This window comes from Mustelus asterias, chromosome 7 (genome assembly GCF_964213995.1).
Source record: "Mustelus asterias chromosome 7, sMusAst1.hap1.1, whole genome shotgun sequence".
NCBI lineage: Eukaryota > Metazoa > Chordata > Chondrichthyes > Carcharhiniformes > Triakidae > Mustelus > Mustelus asterias.
In genome coordinates, this window is record NC_135807.1 from 60,536,381 (window position 1) to 60,555,317 (window position 18,937).

At 42.4% G+C, this 18,937-nt stretch overlaps 1 protein-coding gene across 2 annotated transcripts in view; it reads left to right on the plus strand.

Annotated features, from left to right (window-relative positions):
- The first annotated feature begins 9,630 nt into the window (after positions 1 to 9,630).
- Positions 9,631 to 18,937, plus strand: part of dtna (dystrobrevin, alpha) — a 268,122-nt gene continuing 258,815 nt past the window's right edge. Inside the window, exon 1 of one of the 2 annotated variants that reach the window (XM_078216104.1) lies at positions 9,631 to 9,728. The gene's annotated coding sequence lies outside the window, so the exon portion shown is untranslated. The remainder of the gene's footprint in view (positions 9,729 to 18,937) is intronic. The other variant, XM_078216118.1, reaches the window with a different exon arrangement.

Consider the following 18,937-nt stretch of genomic DNA (forward strand, 5'->3'; position numbering starts at 1 on the left):
AAGGGGCAATTTAGCATAGCCAATCCACCTAAACCGCACATCTTTGGCGTGTGGGAGGAAACCGGAGCACCTGGAGGAAACCCATGCAGACATGGGGAGAACATGGAAATTCCACACAGACAGTCACCCATGCTCCGGGTCCCTGGAGCTTTGAGGCAGCAGTGCTAACCACTGTGCCACCATGCTGCCTGGGCCAAATTTAAATTTGGATATTAAGGCTTCCAGAGGTGCACCTCAAAATACAAATACGTTTCTGAATTAATTATATGACACTGTGGTGCATTGATCCATTTCATGTATTGTCTGTCACCACCACAGTCTCGGATAAAGACGGTTGGAGACAACAGGAAAGGGGGTGTTTTTGCAAAGGAAATCACAGGTCTGAGGTGCATGAGGTCTATAGAACCCATTTAGTACAAGCTGTACTGGTGCAGTTTGTTTTCAGCAATACATTGAAACTGTTTTGAGCTACGTCTTGAGATTTATTCACTACATTAACAGTAAGGATTCCATCTGAACACTCAGCATTTGTAAGTATCATGGTACAATTATTTTGTGTTTAAGTTTTTAAAAATGGGGAGATTTTCGCATCTGTTTTAGAGCAAGAATGGCAGCAGGGGTGGAAAATCAAGGAGGAGTCCTAAAACAACTTCCACGCTGACAGAATTTCCCCACGCGATTGTCCCTGCCACCCACCAAGACGTAATGGGGCTCCCACCACAAAAGATTGGGAATTCCATATACCTAGTGGGCCTCCCCATTGTAACACTCCCCAAAATAGGGATTTTCCCACCCTCTTGCTGGCGTGATGTTACATCAGCAGGGTTTTGTAAAACACAAACTTGACAAACAGCCCTTGCAGGGAGCACTCCAGTAAATACCCCCCCCCCCCCCACCGGGGGGGGGAGAGAGCAGGTCATGCATGGGCAGTATCTGGGCACTGCCCCCAAGCACTGTTAGGGTGCTGGGGGTGGGGGGTCTATGGGATGTGGATTCCTGGGGGGGCTCCCTCGGTTCCCCTGAGGGGATGGGGGATTTCCCTCATCTGGTGGGAGTGGGTTCCCCGTGTTCATGAGAGGCCATAGTGGGGATGGGGCTCTCTCTGTCCATGGGGAGGGGATTCTCCATATGGGTAGGGGGGGTCTCTGTGTTCATTGGAAGATTCCTTGTTTATATTTTTTTTATATTGGGGAACCCTTTAAAAAAAGACTCTAAGAGGGAGATTCTGCGGCCGTTCACGCCAGCGGGATTCTCTGGTCCCACTGCAGTGAACGGAGATTTGGCTGAGCGCCAAATTATCCATCCTCGCTGGCAGCAGTGCGTTTATGGACAGAGAATTCAAGCCCCCAACTCTTGAATGGTAAGGTTGCTGGTGGGATGGGCTTATTCTTAGAATGCCCCACCAACGTGACATCATGGGACCCACCCCCTGCATTTTTTAAACTAATGTTTTAAAAATATGGTGAGGAAAAACTGGCAGTGGAGCCTGCAGGCAGCACAACAGTTTCCCTGCCTGGGTTGATACTTAGTTTTTAAAAAATGAGAAAATGTACGTTTTTCTTTGAAGTTAACATTGAGGAAAAAACCCAACTTTAGATCACACTTGATGGCAAGAACAAGTCAGCAGGGGATCATTGATTTGCAAATTTTATGATTGCTTTTAATAACGACAATGAAAGGGTAAGTGATTTTATATTACACAAGGTTATTTTTATAGAAATTTTTTGAAACATTCCCAGAATCACAAGAAGCAAATGACAATAGTAGCTGTGTAAAAGATCAATGAGTGTTTAAAACTGAATCTGAGTCTAGGTTTGTGTGTACTGATGAACCAAACAAAAACTGATAATTTACCGGGCCTTGTTCGGATACGTTAGATGTATTATCAGCAACGTGGAAGTTCACAAATATTGATTAAGTAAAATCTCAAACTATTGTAAATCTGCATATCTTTATCCAAGATTGATTTGCATATAGAGTCCTAGTTCATTCACTCGACTTCCCAGAACCTTTGATGTGTAGAACTTTCAAGCTGCAAGCAATTAAGAAACACATCAAAATGGGGACACAATGACAATGAAAAACACACATGTGAACCAAGTTAATGCAAAGGAACACACATAACCTGTTGAGGAAGTTAATCAATTAAAGTTCAGTGTGCGATATATCTGCAGAGACAAATTCTATACATACATGGCAAACAAAATCACATCAGATGAGACAGCTCCTCTAAGCCACCATGCAGTGTGATAAATAATCTATATCTTAAACGCTCAATAAAAAGTACTGAAAACTGCATCGCATTAACATGTGGTGGGTACAGAATGAAATGAGCAGCATGTTTTTGATCCAACATTACTGCATCTGATGCAGGAGAATGAGGTAGACGCATAGACCAAGTCTCTGGGGAACACCTGGGTAAGAGTGATCATCGTATCATAAGGCTTTTGTTTGTAATGGAGAAAATCAAGGAACAATCTAAATGAGAATTTCCAAATTAGATCAGGGCTAACTTCAACTGGTTGAGAAGGAATCTAGCCAGCGTGACATGGAGCTGAAGGTTGAGAGGACACAATACTCTAGTACATTGCTACAAAGAGCGAAATGTTGAAGAAGTGTTTTGTCTTGCACTCATCAGGATAAACACGAATGCCAATTTAAAACAAATCTCAACAATTTATACTGCAGGGGAAAAGGGTGCTGATTGGCTGTCAAATCAACTCTGATTGGATAAGGTGTTGCAATGGGGAACTCTGGGCACCCCAAATTCCCAGGTAATGGAAAAACGATGTGAGGCTTGAACATATTCCTTTTGTTTGCAGAAAACAGGACCAAATGAATATATGTTGCTTCAAGCAAATGTAAATGAGCCATGTTATGAGTTTGAATGATTATCTTAAATTGGTTATTAGTGTAGCATTTAACACACTCAGGATTGTTTAGCAAGTGCTACCCAATCACAGAATTCCATCCAACAGTAGACATTTTGTTTTGGATTTTGAAACATGGGCAGATTGAGTACCACCTGTTCTCTACCTATTATCAACAATTGGAAGAACATGCTGTTTGATTTGATCAGCCAATTGATGGCTGATCACCAAATTTCCAGAGCATTTTGCTAAAACGCTAATCAGCAAATAGTTCAGGACATAAAAGATATCATAAAATTTGACACTGACATTTTGGTTTCTTTTCAGTGGAACCAACATAAGCACAAAAGAGATTTCGAGGGCCGTGGGCAGCCTGAGTCTTGAAAAATTATCTAGAGAGCTCTTTGGCAACCATGAGTCATACCATGAAATGAATAGGTGAGCAGTGACAGATGGAAAATGGTGCAGGCAGTTCGGGGGAACAGGAGAATGTGGTTGACACTCAGACTTAATGAAAAAACAACAAATAAAAGTGAAGGTGGTGGAGCAGTGGAAAGCAAGCTGGCTTGAGTGGCAGGGGGCATGGCAGAAAATAAAAATGGCAGGTAGGACCATCAGACCTGGGAGGATCATGCCATGAGATCCCCTCCATACATAAAATGTGGTTAGCATTGTTGCCTCACAGCACCAGGGACCTGGATTCAATTCTGGCCTTGGATAACTATTGTGTGGAGTTTGCACATTCTCCACGTGTTTCTGTGGGTTTCCTCCGGGTGCTCTGATTTCCTCCCACACTCCAAAGATGTGCAGGTTAGGTTGATTGGTCATGTTAAATTACCCCTTACTGTCAGGGGGACTAGCAGGGTAAATAAGTGGGGTTACGGGGATAGGGCCTGGGTGGGATTGTTGTCGGTGCAGGTTCAATGGCCGCCTTCTGCATTGTAGGGATTCTGTGATCTGATTAAAATACTGCCATCATGCTACCTAGCTTGGCGATATAGCTAAGAGGCTAGAAGTAATACTGCATTAAAATTTGAACGAAATTGAAGACTTACAGGAATAAGGAAGTTTTGTAGAAGGCTTTGGTGAGAATCAATCTGGAGTACTGTGCGCAATTTTGGTCTCTGTATCTAAGGAAGAAAATACTTGCATTTGAGGCAGTAGTGTGAAGGTTAATTGGTTCCTGGGCCAAGAGAGCTTTCCTATGATCAGAGACTGAGTACATTTGCTGCTCACTATATGGTCTCCTCTACACTGGGGATACCAAGCATAGACTGGGTGACTGATTCGTGGAACTTCTCTATTCAGTCCACAAGTGTGACTCCAAGCTTCCAATCCACAGTTGGGAAATAAAAAAATTCAATTAAGTAATCTGGAACAAAAAGCGAGTTTCAGTAGAGATAATCATGAAACTACTGGATTGTCATCAAGACCCATCACGTTCACTAATGTCCTTTGGAGAATGGAATCTGCCGTCCTTGCCCAGTCTAACCTGGATGTGACTCCAGATCTACAGCACTGTGATGTATTCTTAATTGCTCTCTGAAATGGCCTAGCAAGCCATTCAATTGTATCAAACCAATACAGAAAAATAAATAAGATTAAAACTGGATGGTTATTTGGCATTGACATGAGGACCAAAAATGACAAGGGCATCCCTGTCCAATAGACCCTGCAAAGTCCTTCTCACTAACATCCAGGCATTGTGCTAAAACTAGGAGAGCTGTCCCACAGACTTATCAAGCAGCAGCCTAACATGGCCATACTCACAGAATCATACCTTACGGCCAGTGTCCCAACTCCTCCATCACTGATCATGCCCTGCCCTACAGACCCAGCAGAGATGGTGAAGTGGTACACAGTTGGGAGGGAGTGGCTCTGAGTGTCCTTATCTTCCAGACCTCCATGAAGTCTCATGGCATTGGGTAAAACATGGGAAAGCTCTGACAAAGGGTCATCCAGACTGGAAAAGTTGGCTCTATTCTCTCTCCACCGATGCTGTCAGACGTGCTGAGATTTTCCAACATTTTCTGTTTTTGTTTCAGATTCCAGCATCCACAATGTTTTGCCTTTACCTTGTCTGTTAATTGCCTAACAAATCAAAACTGAACCATTGATTTTATTCTTTGATCATAGTTTAAAATTAAATGGAACAGATTCTAAAAATTAGTAGAATTATTGAAAACCTACAAGAGTGTAAGATCTATTTTTGTAACTTGTATAATCCTTAAATCTGCATACATATGTAAAGATATAGGTGTGATGAATGAATAATTTTCATTTAATAATTTTAAAAACTGAGGCATCGCTGGACTGGTCAGGTAAACTGAGGTGATGGGTGAAAGGAACTTGGTGAAAATTAGGACATGGGCAATTGAGTTTTTGTAAATTGCTGTATGAATAATGAACAGCCTTCTGGATTTTGGTATCAGCATTTTAATGACAAATAAATCTTTCAAAATGAGCAACAATATATGGAACTTAAATGTCTTTGCTGCAAGGCATCCATAATATCCTTGGATTAATGGTGCCAATTCTGCTCATCCTCTTGCATTGGTGGAATAACTTTTCTTTTCAATAATCTTTCCTTGTTTAATAAATGTTTTATTCTTTTGTTAAAAGTTAATCAGCAGTCTTGTGATTATATTCATACATGACATTAAACAAAATAATAATAGTTATGATCTAACAAACCAAGGTTGCGCTCTTGTGCCTGACTGCCCAATAGTAATATCAGCTGGGATCTGACCCTCTTCACACTGAGATCCTTCCATCTTGTCGTGTGGCACTATCATCATGCTGAATAGAATAAATTCAGAACAGATGTAAAAACTCATAACTGGGCATCTATTAGGCATTGTGGGCCATCACAGCAGTAGAATTGTGTTCAACTATTGATATCTCATCACCAGACATATCCTTCTATCATTACTATGAAACCAGGGGACAACTGTGGTTGAATAAGGAGCTTTGGGGAGGATGCCAGGAACAGCATCAGGCATATCCAAAAATGAGGTACAAACCTGGTGAAGCTACAGCACTGGACTACAATTGTGCTAGACACTGAAAGCAGCATGCTATAGAGAGAGTGAAGCAACCCACAATCAGTGGATCAGATCAAAACTCTGGAGCCCTGTCATGTTCAGTGGTTCAAAGCTTCTTGAGGTCACCCACTATGACAATCTGAAGAGACCTCAATGGAAGCTCAGCAACTTTCTACCCCCCCCACCCCCCACACACACACAAAGCTGTTTGTATGTGCAGGGTTGGTTCAATTAAAACTGCGCTGAGAGAGGGTTATGGCATGAAAAGCAAATAAACTAGCAGAAGTATGTGACTGTTGCTTAGCAACTGGGGACCTTTTTGAGGTAGAAAGGCTTTTTGAATTTATTTGCAGTTGAAGGTAGAACATTGGGGAGTGAACATCTCTCCACTCTGCGAGGAAAAGACAAGCTGGACAATACAAGGGAGCTGCAAAGAGACAAACTTCCCAAATAACCAGGGAATTGGGACCAAAAGAATGTCTTAAGAAATCTGAGGTTCAGAGAACAGAGACCAAGGAGAATTTGAGGGAAAAGCAGACAAGTGTTGTGAGTGAAAGAGACAGCTGCGGTAACTGGAGTTAAAGTGGGAAAGCAGACTTGAGATAAATCAAAAGTTTCATGGTGCTTCAATAGAGTCTGAGTAGGGATTAGTTAACACAATTGTGAAGTTTATACAACAGTCAAGACCCGAAAAATCCGGAAGGGGAGTTGTAAAACCTGGATGCATGTATTTTTGGGAGTGGAGTTTGAAAACTCGTGTGACAATTATGGGGGGATAGGGGGGAGGATTTTGAGGAGAAATCCACAGACATTCCCTTGGTTCAGAGTGAAGGGTGTACTTGACCTCTGCTAACTCTTGTGTTTAAAGGGATTTTGGGTTACTGAGCCCATTGCAGCTTAAGATATATTTTCTAATCCATGTTAACCTTAACTTCACAAGTACACACAGATTTTAAGGGGGGGAAGTAAAAGAGCTTTGTATCATAATCCAACTTTTCAAGTTTAATTTTTTTCATTAAAACTAATTAGTAGTCCTATGACTCTGTTCCTCTACGTTTTCTAAAGAGAAGTTTTTTTGAGCCAGAGACCTATTCTGAGATCTTCCCGTTCAGTTATAACACCATGTGGGATTGTAACAAGATGTGGAGATGCCGGCATTGGACTGGGGTAAACACAGTAAGAGTTCTAATAACACAGGTTAAAGTCCAACAGGTTTATTTGATAGCAAATGCCATTAGCTTTCGGAACCCTGCTCCTTCGTCAGATGGATCCATCTGACGAAGGAGCAGGGCTCCGAAAGCTAATGGCATTTGCTACCAAATAAACCTGTTGGATTTTAACCTGGTGTTGTTAAAACTCTTACATTGTAACAAGAGTCAGAGTTTTACAACACAAAAGAGGCCTTTTTTAAACCAAAAGATATTAAACCAATGACCAATTTGCTTGTTCAGGTGGAGGTAAATGATTGTATTGCACTAACTGAGGAACAGCAGGGAAATTCTCGTTGTATCGTAACACTTCAACAAAAATAAGTTAATTGGTAATTTATCCTATTGCTATTTGACAGTTTGCTTTGTGCAAATTGACTTTAATATTTGCCTGAATGGCTACACTTCAAAGTAGTTTACTAGCTTGGAAGATATTGTAAATTTTGTTTACATCAAATTCTCATGTGTTTAGCATCACCAGTCTTACCCATAAGCAGACTCTGCATCCTCTGAGTTTTTTTAAAGTTTATTTGTTGGTGTCACAAGTAGGCTTACATTAACACTGTAATTAAGTTACTGTGAAAATCCCCTAGTTGCCACACTCCAGCGCCTGCTTGGGTACACTTAGGGAGAATTTAGCATGGCCAATGCACCTAACCAGTACATCTTTCAGACCGTGGGAGGAAACCGGAGCACCCGGAGGAAACCCACACAGACACGGAAAATGTGCAGACCCCATACAGACAGTGCCCCAAGCTGGGAATCAAACCCGGGTGTCTGGCACTGTGAGGCAGCAGTGCTAATTGCTTTGCGGCCCCTTGATGGTGACATAGTGACAGAGGGAAGTGGACACATAGTGGTATTGTCAATAGACTAGTAACGCAGCGATCTGGGTAACGTTCTGGAGACCTGGGTTTGAATCCCACAGCAGCTGGTGAAATTTTAATTCAATTAAAAAAATCTAAAATTAAGATGTCTGCCATTAATGCTGCCCATTGTTGACTATTGTAAAAATCCATTTGGTTCACTAATGTCCCTTGGCAGAGAAAATTCTGTGGTCTACGCATGATTCCTGATTTGACAGCAATGTGATTCATTCTTAAATGGTCTCGCAGGCCATTCCGTTTAAGGGCAATTAGGGACGTGCAATAAATGCTGGGGACACCACCGCCCCCCCCCCCCCCCCCACCACCACCACCCCCGCCATCCCATGAATGTATAAAACAAACCAATGGAGTTTTTTTTACTGATGTCATGAAGGTGTAGTTATTGTACTAAAAACTGTTGTGCAACTGGATAAGAAACCATAGAGAGGACCTCTAATAGTCCCTCAGAGCTTTGTGCTTCGAAATTGGACGGTCGCATAGCCAATTAAATCTGCTACAACGTTCCCTGGAGTTGGCTCCTGTCACCTGTCTCCTCTCCTGTGAAGGTTTGCTGGGATATCTGTCAATTATCCTTGGCAGACACTTTTGGATTCGTTCCCTGGATTCTCCCATTTACCCTTCTACCCTCATCCAGTTTTGTTTTCCTCCTTTCTGTGCCTTTTAATAATTAGGGCGATTTTCATTTTCCCATGCCATTCCTCTTCTCCATTTCACATTCAGTAGGTGATGCCAAGTTTGGAAGATGTCACTACTTCACTTGTCTGTAACAATTGTAGATCATGCGGAGGGGCAGGAACTGGTACAGGCGATTGTTTATTTTTGCGGGAGGTTCTTCAGGCTGGGGGACGGGGGGAAGAGAACTGGTGAACTTTCCGTTCTCCTGCAGTGCTGTCGCTTTGTTCTCATGATGTGGAGATGCCGGCGTTGGACTGGGGTAAACACAGTAAGAAGTTTAACAACACCAGGTTAAAGAATTCCCACTCACCTGAAGAAGGGGCTCAGAGCCTCGAAAGCTTGTGTGGCTTTTGCTACCAAATAAACCTGTTGGACTTTAACCTGGTGTTGTTAAACTTCTTGCTTTGTTCTCGGGCAGCCCTTTCTGCCCTTTGTAAACGGTTTGCCATTTCATTGAAAAAGAAGTTAATTTTCTCTTAATGACCAAAGACCTTTGTAATGGCCCTGTTAAAAGTTATGTGAAAACTTCATCTCTCCAGACCGTGAAGGGAACGACAATGAGTTCAGTTAGAATGAAGTTACAGTGATGAAAACAGACAGGATGCAGCAGCAGCAACCCCCCCCCCCCCCCCCAAAAAATCAATTTATTTGAGAAATCTTGGCAGGATTTGCAGTGCAGTTGCATTGCCTGCATTAAGTGGCAGTGATGTGGAGCCGGCTCCAGGTTCAGGTTGCCATTTATTGATACACTGTCGCCCCGTGCCCGGGAAGCGCGTGCCGCCTGCAGGAATCGGCAGCGCACAGCTGGAGGATGCGCTGATTAACTTGCACTCAGCTGCACGACGCAGAGACTCGGCTTTTCCTTGTCCATCCCTTTCCCCCCCACTCCAGCGCCGACGTAAAGAGGAAAGTAATGAACATTTGAAAGAGGAAAAAAATCTATATATAAACATACACCTCTAATTAGATTGTGGAAGGACAAACTGGAGTGAAGCATGTGTGGAAGATCCCCACTGCCGCAGAGCTTTGCCGATTATATATTTGGTGAGTGACTATGGCTGTTTTTCCCGAAAACGTGTAAAATGACCTTCATAAACTGTAGCTCTCAGGTAATGATCTGTTTAAATTATTCAATAATAATGCAATATCTCATTAAGTTTCAGCTTGTGCGATTGACTGTCTTTTTTTATGCGAGTGAATGTGGTTGTAACCTGACTGAAGGACTTCAGTTTATTTTTTTCTCTCTCTGTATCTGAGCAAAGCATTCTGATGTTTTATTGCAGCAGAAGCCCCGGGTGGGCTTTGCAGTCCACTGCAGCGGGAATTTATGTCAATCCGGGTTCCTCTTCAGCCTGTTGCGGTGCAGATTTTAATCAAACGCGGTCAGTGATGTAATGTTAGTGGGGAATGCGCCTAGGCCAGCTCTGCTTCAGAGTGTCACACAGGGAAATTGGAGAACATGCCAAGGTCTGCTGGAAGCTGCTGACATCTAACCCCCAAACCTAATCCAGATTTTCAACTGGTACATTGTGGAGATTAACCCAGTGGTTAGATCTGCCTGGTTAGAAGGTCGTCGTCTATATGTTAAACTCAAATTCTGTTGGTATGTTTGGAAATGCCGACAGTATTGGATGCCTTGTTTATATATTTTTTTCTTATTCCACTGTTTGTGTTTTCGCATTTGTGCTGTATGAAGAAAAATTAGTGTCCACCGCTTTCTGATACGAAGTTAGCTGTAGAATTTGTTTAAGGCCAAGTTAAAATCATCCAGTTGTGTATTCTTTCATATATGTCCATGATTTGCATGTGCAGGCGGTTAGGTGGTGATCAAGGAAACGTTTGAGCCATCAGCTTCACTGTATTGTCTGAATAAATATACAGAACAGTTTACAAACATTTTAGTGTTGGGAGCTTCTACAAGTTTTGACACATTCCTGGAATTCCCGGTACTAACTTCTGAAAGATAGAGTTGTCAGCTGCTACCACCACCCCCATCCCATCCTGCAAAGACAATTCAGAAGACCTTTATTAGGATGGTGCAATAGAACTAATGTGATAACAAAGCATCAAGTGCAAAAACATAGTGACAGGAGAAACCTGTGACCTCAGGGTCTCTGTGAGATATCCCTGCAGAACTCTTAGGCCTGTGGACCGCAGTTTGCTAGCCTGTGATGTGTGTTTGGGAGTGTGATTTTCACAGACTGAATGCCTATGCATTTCCCACGTTGGTGTGACCTTGTGTTAAAAGTTCAGGTTCACACGTCTTGCTCATTTTTCTGGTGATACAGTATCATTCTGTGACTGGCTGGTGTTTAGTCAGAAGTTTCAATGATGTCTATAGCACATAGGACTCCTTTAATATGCGATTTACACAGCAACTCTGTGCATGCATAAGCACTTTTTCACTTTGCTCTGGTGTTGATTTCACTGATAGTGGTTTTTAGAAATATCTATTCATGGAAGATAAATTGAGTTTTAAAAGTAAATGTAAATTATTCTGTATGTCTCATTAAATATCAGTTACTGTGATATGTAAAATTATTTCATTTCTACAATTAACCAACTGTACCAAGTTGATGCCTTTTTATAATCAATTCTCACAACTGCAAAATTTGATTGACAAATGTTGTAATCTTTTCTGGTTCCTGTCCTTGGATAAAATCTGACCTTAGTGTACTAGACCTTGAATTGTACATGCTGAGGTACTTCAATGTAATAGTTGTTTCTGATTTACTGTCTATAAACAGTAGAAGATATATTTGACAAAGTAACGTTTCTGTGGACTTGTGTATTGCTTCTGTCTATTTTTTATAGTTCGACTAGTTTTATATTGAATGCTGCATGTTCTCTACCAGTCAAATTGAGATTACAGTATCAACACGTGAATACAGAGGTGAAAGAAAGATTATGGAGAAATTTTTTAAAATGGAATCTAGGTAGTAATTGCATTGTCACATTTGGCCAAATTTTAGGCTGTGTTTGGCAAAAAAACAATGGTTGAGTATTATCTGAACTGGCAAAGCAGTTTTAATGCGATGGGGATGTTTAAGATATATAATTACACAGTACCCTTGTATAAATATGGGATATCACACACCCCACTGAACACTTTGAGGTTTAAAAAAAAATCTTTCTCGCGCTATAAAGAATCACAGCAATGCATTTTTCTAAATGTGGCCTGTTTATTTACCTAACAAATATATTTCCAGAACTTAAGAATATGTTTGAAGTGACTGGAGAAATTTGATTAAACTACCTGTGCAGTGTGGCTTGAACATTGCCCTTGATGATTACATTTGAAAGTGTGGCCACATGAACCTGGACGATTTACCCTTGTGAAACTGAGAATGATCATCATTTTCTCTGCAGGTGTGACAAGAGACCACAACTTCAGAAGAGTTAAAGGAGGGACTAGAAAATATTCTTTACAGCAAGGATGATTAAATGTAGATTTCTCTCCCACACACTGTTGCTGAAGAGGAGTCCATAAATTCTTTTAAAATGGAATTCAAAGAAGAATATTAAAGAGAAGAACAAATGCGCAGTTGAGTGGGTTAGATTAGTTGGCTTGTGGGAAGACAAACATCATCATAGTCATGATGGGCTAGCGTTCGTCTTATGTCCTATAAAATTTTATGGTATTATGCGGAGAAAATCTAGTCTCATGATTTTCATTAAAGTTTCAATGGAAAATCCAAAAGATTTCTGTCGAATTTTAGTTTTGTACAATTATTTTTTAACATTTATCTCAATAATTGAATTATGTCATGTTGGATTGCAAGCTCTGTAGATACTTCAAAGGAATAAAACATATAGGGTGCAATTTACCGGCACACAATGCTGGTCGATTAGTGTAGCAAGCTGGGAAGATAGCATGGGAAGACAAAAATCCGATTTGCGCTGGGAGCGAATCTGATTGCTATCCTCCCAGCCCCTTTTTACCAGCGAGAACAGCTTTCACCCAGAAAGGGTGCAAAGCCTATTATCACAAAAATGACCTGATTTAAAAGCACTTGCCTTGTTCGGCTGCTTCCGCCCTCACCGGCATGACATCACACCAGCGGGAATCACCGCTGATCTGTAGAGACAAAATGCCAAGGCCTCACTGGGGAGGGGGTGGGGGGGATCGGAGGCCATTGAAGCCCCAGGTGGTAGGGGGAATGGAGGGGCAGTGCTCTCCTAGCAATTCCTGTTTGGGCACCACAAGTGTGCCAGAGGCCATGCGAAGGGGTGGAGCCTGAGTGGGGTTTGGGCTATGATGGGGGGCATTGCAGTGTCAAGCTCTTTCAAAAGATTGGTGTGAAACATTCCCATTTTCACACAGTTATGACACTTAGAATTTGTTTGGGCAGATTCTACCCATAATATTTTCAATAAAGGAAGCTGCAAGTTTAAAAAAAACATTTTCTACTTTAATCCTTCAAAGCTAACATTCCATACATAGATTTATTATTATAGGATGTATATAAACTTTTTTTCATTCTCTATGATTTGAATGAAGTGTATTTTTCTTTTTGTTAAATGAGATTTTTAGGTCAGGCTGCTTTGCTTATGGTAGATCTGAAATTGCTTCGCAGAATGACCCTGTGCTTCGTCCGTTTATATTGTCCTTATCATTGTCACTTCATTGTCTGTATTTCCAAAAAACACATTTAACACTTCACTGCAGATAGCTGTCTATATAACTGATGTATATGCATCTCTCATAGCTACAGCAATCTGCAGGAGAATATTGAATACAGCATATTCTATAGAAATGTGGTGGTGATTACATCACTGAAGAATTATGGGATGACTCACTGGTGATTCCTGGCAATTGAATTTTCTGCCTACATACGCCACTTGCAGTGCATCATTCCTGCACCATGTCATTTAGTAGTGCAAGTATGCCCATCCCCCAGAAACTGCTGCCTCAATTACATAGTGTGGTTTGACTTTCAAGCTAATGCATAGGTGTAATGCCAATCATGTTCAGTGAATCACAAAAATATTTTATTAATGTCATGGACAGAGTGATATTCGTGAAATTATAATTCAAATTAAATCTTCATACAAAATGTAATCAGTGAAATTCCAGCAACAGTGTATATGCTGCAGATTTATAAAAATTCTGATACAATACACAGCATACATGATAGAATAATAATTTTTAATAGTATTTAGATAACGTGACCAGGCATTAACAATTCTGCTATAAAGCTGGAAGAGAGGTTAGAATTTCAGGTGCATTTAATTAACTTGGACTTGATAAAATTATTGGCAGTGACCTATAAAATTGTCAGCCAAGCAAATGCTATTTTAGTGTTAGTATTTCAGTATGAGCATTGAAGAAACCCTCCTGGATTTATCTAAATTTGTTGTGGAAAAGCTTTCAGGATAATTTTCTAAGCTTGGTTTCATTAACCCTGGATGTCTAGGAATGTTTGGACTGGATAAGAAAGAAAAGAGAGGCTTTTAACAGGTACTATGGGAGCAAATCAGCAGAGTGCAGGGGTGGGGTGGGGTGGGGGGTGGGGGGGGAGTACTTGAAGCAAATAGGAGATCAAGGAGGGGTATGAAAAACCATTGGTGGGTAAAATTAGGGAGAATTCCAAGATATTCTATAAGTATATTAAGGGGAAGAGGATAACCAGGGAAATAGGGACCAAGGGGCACTCTGTGTGTGGAGCCAGAGGACATGAGTAGGTTGTTAAACAAACACTTCACATCTGTCCTCATTCAGGAGAAGGAGGATGTGAGAAGGGGAGAGGGACTGTGAAGTTCTGGAACAGTTTGACATAGGAAGTGGGAAAGTATTGAAGGTTTTGGTGGGCTTAAAATTGGGCAAATCCCCAGGTCCGGATGAACCTGTTGTGGGAGGCAAGGGGAGAAATTAGAGGGGCTTTCTCTGGCTACAGGAGACCTCCAGACGCTGAAAGATGCCCTCATAACAGGATATGGCGCTCGACTCATTGATCAACAGTTCCAACGCGCCACAGCGAAAAACCGCACCGACCTCCTCAGAAGACAAACACGGGACACAGTGGACAGAGTACCCTTCGTTGTCCAGTACTTCCCCGGAGCGGAGAAGCTACGGCATCTCCTCCGGAGCCTTCAACATGTCATTGATGAAGACGAACATCTTGCCAAGGCCATCCCCACACCCCCACTTCTTGCCTTCAAACAACCGCACAATCTCAAACAGACCATTGTCCGCAGCAAACTACCCAGCCTTCAGGAGAACAGTGACCATGACACCACACAACCCTGCCACAGCAACCTCTGCAAGACGTGCCGGATCAACGACACAGATGCCATCATCTCACGTGAGAACACCATCCACCAGGTACACGGTACATACTCTTGCAACTCGGCCAACGTTGTCTACCTGATACGCTGCAAGAAAGGATGTCCCGAGGCATGGTACATTGGGGAAACTATGCAGACGCTACGACAACGGATGAATGAACACCGCTCGACAATCACCAGGCAAGACTGTTCTCTTCCTGTTGGGGAGCACTTCAGCGGTCACGGGCATTCGGCCTCTGATATTCGGGTAAGCGTTCTCCAAGGCGGCCTTCGCGACACACGACAGCGCAGAGTCGCTGAGCAGAAACTGATAGCCAAGTTCCGCACACACGAGGACGGCCTCAACCGGGATATTGGGTTCATGTCACACTATTTGTAACCCCCAGGTTGCCTAGACCTGCAGAGTTTCACTGGCTGTCTTGTCTGGAGACAATACACATCTTTTTAGCCTGTCTTGATGCTCTCTCCACTCACATTGTTTTGTTTCTTAAAGACTTGATTAGTTGTAAGTATTCGCATTCCAACCATTATTCATGTAAATTGAGTTTGTGTCTTTATATGCTCTGTTTGTGAACAGAATTCCCACTCACCTGAAGAAGGGGCTTAGAGCTCCGAAAGCTTGTGTGGCTTTTGTTACCAAATAAACCTGTTGGACTTTAACCTGGTGTTGTTAAACTTCTTACTGTGTTTACCCCAGTCCAACGCCGGCATCTCCACAATACAGGAGAAGTGCCAGTGGATTGGACAGGCCAACAGCTAATGTGGTTCCACTTTTCAAGAAGGCTGGGATTACAGATTAGTGAGTCTCACATCATTGGTGGGGAAACTATTGGAGAAAATTCAAAAGGAGAGAATCCATCTCCACTTGGAGAAGCAAGGTTTGATCAGAGGGAGGTCATGCTCAACAAATTTGATTGAATTTTTCAAGGAGATGATTGGGTGTGTAAATAAGGGTAGTGCAGTTGATGCAAGTTATATGGATTTCAACAAAGCCTTTGACAAGGTTCCATATGAGAGACTGATAAAGAGGCTAAAAGCACATGGGATCCAGAGTAACTTGGCAAGTTCAATACAAAACTGGCTTGGTGGCAGGGGACAGAAGGTCATGATAGAAGGTTGTTGTGTGACTGGAGGCTAGTATCCAGTGGCATACCACAGCGATCAGTGCTACATCCCTTATTGTTCATGATTATATATAAACGATATAGATGAGAATGTGGGGGGAATGATAAGTAAGTTTGCGGATGACACGAAGATTGGGTGGTTAATAGTGAGGAAGAAGGTCTTGGGTTGGAAGAAGATATAGACTGGTTGGTCAGATCGGCGAATCAGTGGCAGATGGAATTTAATTCAGAAAAGTGTGAGGTGATGCACTTTGGAAGGAGTAACAAATAACAAGACAAGGAAGTACACAATGAATGGCAGGACACTAGGAGGCTCAGAGGGATCTTGGAGTGCTTGTCCACAGATCCCTGAAGGTGGCAGCACTGGTTAATAGGGAGTGTTGTGGGCTTTGATATTTAGCCTTTTAACTGATCACAACTTTGTTGCTTTCAAGTAACCAGACCAAGTCATGGAGTTCTCTTAGACTGCTGTTTTTAATTCTAGCTATATAGCAAGGACGCTAGAAAGTCACAGGTCAGAACCTGTAGCTAGCCTTCAGGAATATGCAATCAGTTATAGTTTCAAATTCAATTACAAGTAATTGGCATATACCAATCAAGGTAAATGGGTAATCACTATACATTTTTAGCTATTGATTAAGATTGCATCATGCATAAGATGCAGATATTAAAACCAATCACAATCATTACACCTCTGTTTAATTATAATATCCAATCAGTGTGAAGACTTAATCATGTTAGCTGACCTAATTCATCATTGCTCCAAGGTATTGATATCCCAGTCTTTGTATATCACTCCTCCTCCCAGGTCAGATGTCTGATTTAATGAATTATCGCAGACGAAAGGCCTTGGTGCTTATCTGTGAAGACTTTTATAAATACATTTTCCTAATGGTAGGGGAGTCTAAAACTAGAGGGCATAGGTTTAAGGTGAGAGGGGAGAGATACAAAAGTGTCCAGAGGGGCAATTTTTTCACACAGAGGGTGGTGAGTGTCTGCAACAAGCTGCACGAGGTAGAGGCGGGTACAATTTTATCCTTTAAAAAGCATTTAGATAGTTATATGGATACGATGGGTACGGAGGGATATGGGCCAAATGCGGGCAATTGGGATTAGCTTAGGGGTTTTTAAAAAAAAGGTGGCGTGGACAAGTTGGGCCGAAGGGCCTGTTTCCATGCTGCAAACCTCTATGACTCTAATACCTCTGTTTTTCCTCATAGCAGCTTATGTGATTTTTAAACTTATGATTATTAACCCTTTCAGTACAAAGAACAATACAGCACAGGAACAGGCCCTTCGGCCCTCCAAGCCCGTGCCGCTCCCTAGTCCAAACTAGACCATTCTTTTGTATCCCTCCATTCCCACTCCGTTCATATGGCTATCTAGATAAGTCTTAAACGTTCTCAGTGTGTCCGCCTCCACTACCTTGCCTGGCAGCGCATTCCAGGTCCCCACCACCCTCTGTGTGAAATATGTCCTTCTCATATCTGTGTTAAACCTCCCCCCTCCTTCACCTTGAACCTATGACCCCTCGTGAACGTCACCACCGACCTGGGGAAAAGCTTCCCAACGTTCACCCTATCTATGCCTTTCATAATTTTATACACCTCTATTAAGTCTCCCCTCATCCTCCGTCTTTCCAGGGAGAACAACCCCATTTTACCCAATCTCTCCTCATAACTAAGCCCCTCCATACCAGGCAACATCCTGGTAAACCTCCTCTGTACTCTCTCCAAAGCCTCCACGTCCTTCTGGTAGTGTGGCGACCATAACTGGATGCAGTATTCCAAATGCGGCCGAACCAACGTTCTATACATCTGCAACATCAGACCCCAACTTTTATACTCTATGCCCCGTCCTATAAAGGCAAGCATGCCATATGCCTTCTTCACCACCTTCTCCACCTGTGACATCACCTACAAGGATCTGTGGACTTGCACACCCAGGTCCCTCTGCGTATCTACACCCTTTATGGTTCTGCCATTTATCGTGTAGCTCCTCCCTACATTATTTCTACCAAAATGCATCACTTCGCATTCATCAGGATTGAACTCCATCTGCCATTTCTTTGACCAAATTTCCAGCCTATCTATATCCTTCTGTGGCTTCTGACAATGCTCCTCACTATCTGCAAGTCCTGCCAATTTTGTGTCGTCCGCAAACTTACTGATCACCCCAGTTACACCTTCTTCCAGATCGTTTATAGAAATCACAAACAGCAGAGGTCCCAATACAGAGCCCTGCGGAACACCACTAGTCACAGGCCTCCAGCCGGAAAAAGACCCTTCCACTATCACCCTCTGTCTTCTGTGACCAAGCCAGTTCTCCACCCATCTAGCCACCTCCCCCTTTATCCCATGAGATCCAACCTTTTTCACCAGCCTACCATGAGGGACTTTGTCAAACGCTTTACTAAAGTCCATATATACGACATCCACGGCCCTTCCCTCGTCAACCATTCTGGTCACTTCTTCAAAAAACTCCACCAGGTTAGTGAGGCATGACCTCCCTCTCACAAAACCATGCTGACTATCGTTAATGAGTTTATTCCTTTCTAAATGCGCATACATCCTATCTCTAAGAATCTTCTCCAACAACTTCCCCACCACGGACGTCAAGCTCACCGGCCTATAATTACCCGGGTTATCCTTCCTACCCTTCTTAAATAACGGGACCACATTAGCTATCCTCCAATCCTCTGGGACCTCACCTGTGTCCAGTGACGAGACAAAGATTTGCGTCAGAGGCCCAGCGATTTCATCTCTCATCTCCCTGAGCAGCCTTGGATAGATTCCATCAGGCCCTGGGGATTTGTCAGTCTTTATATTCTCTAACAAACCT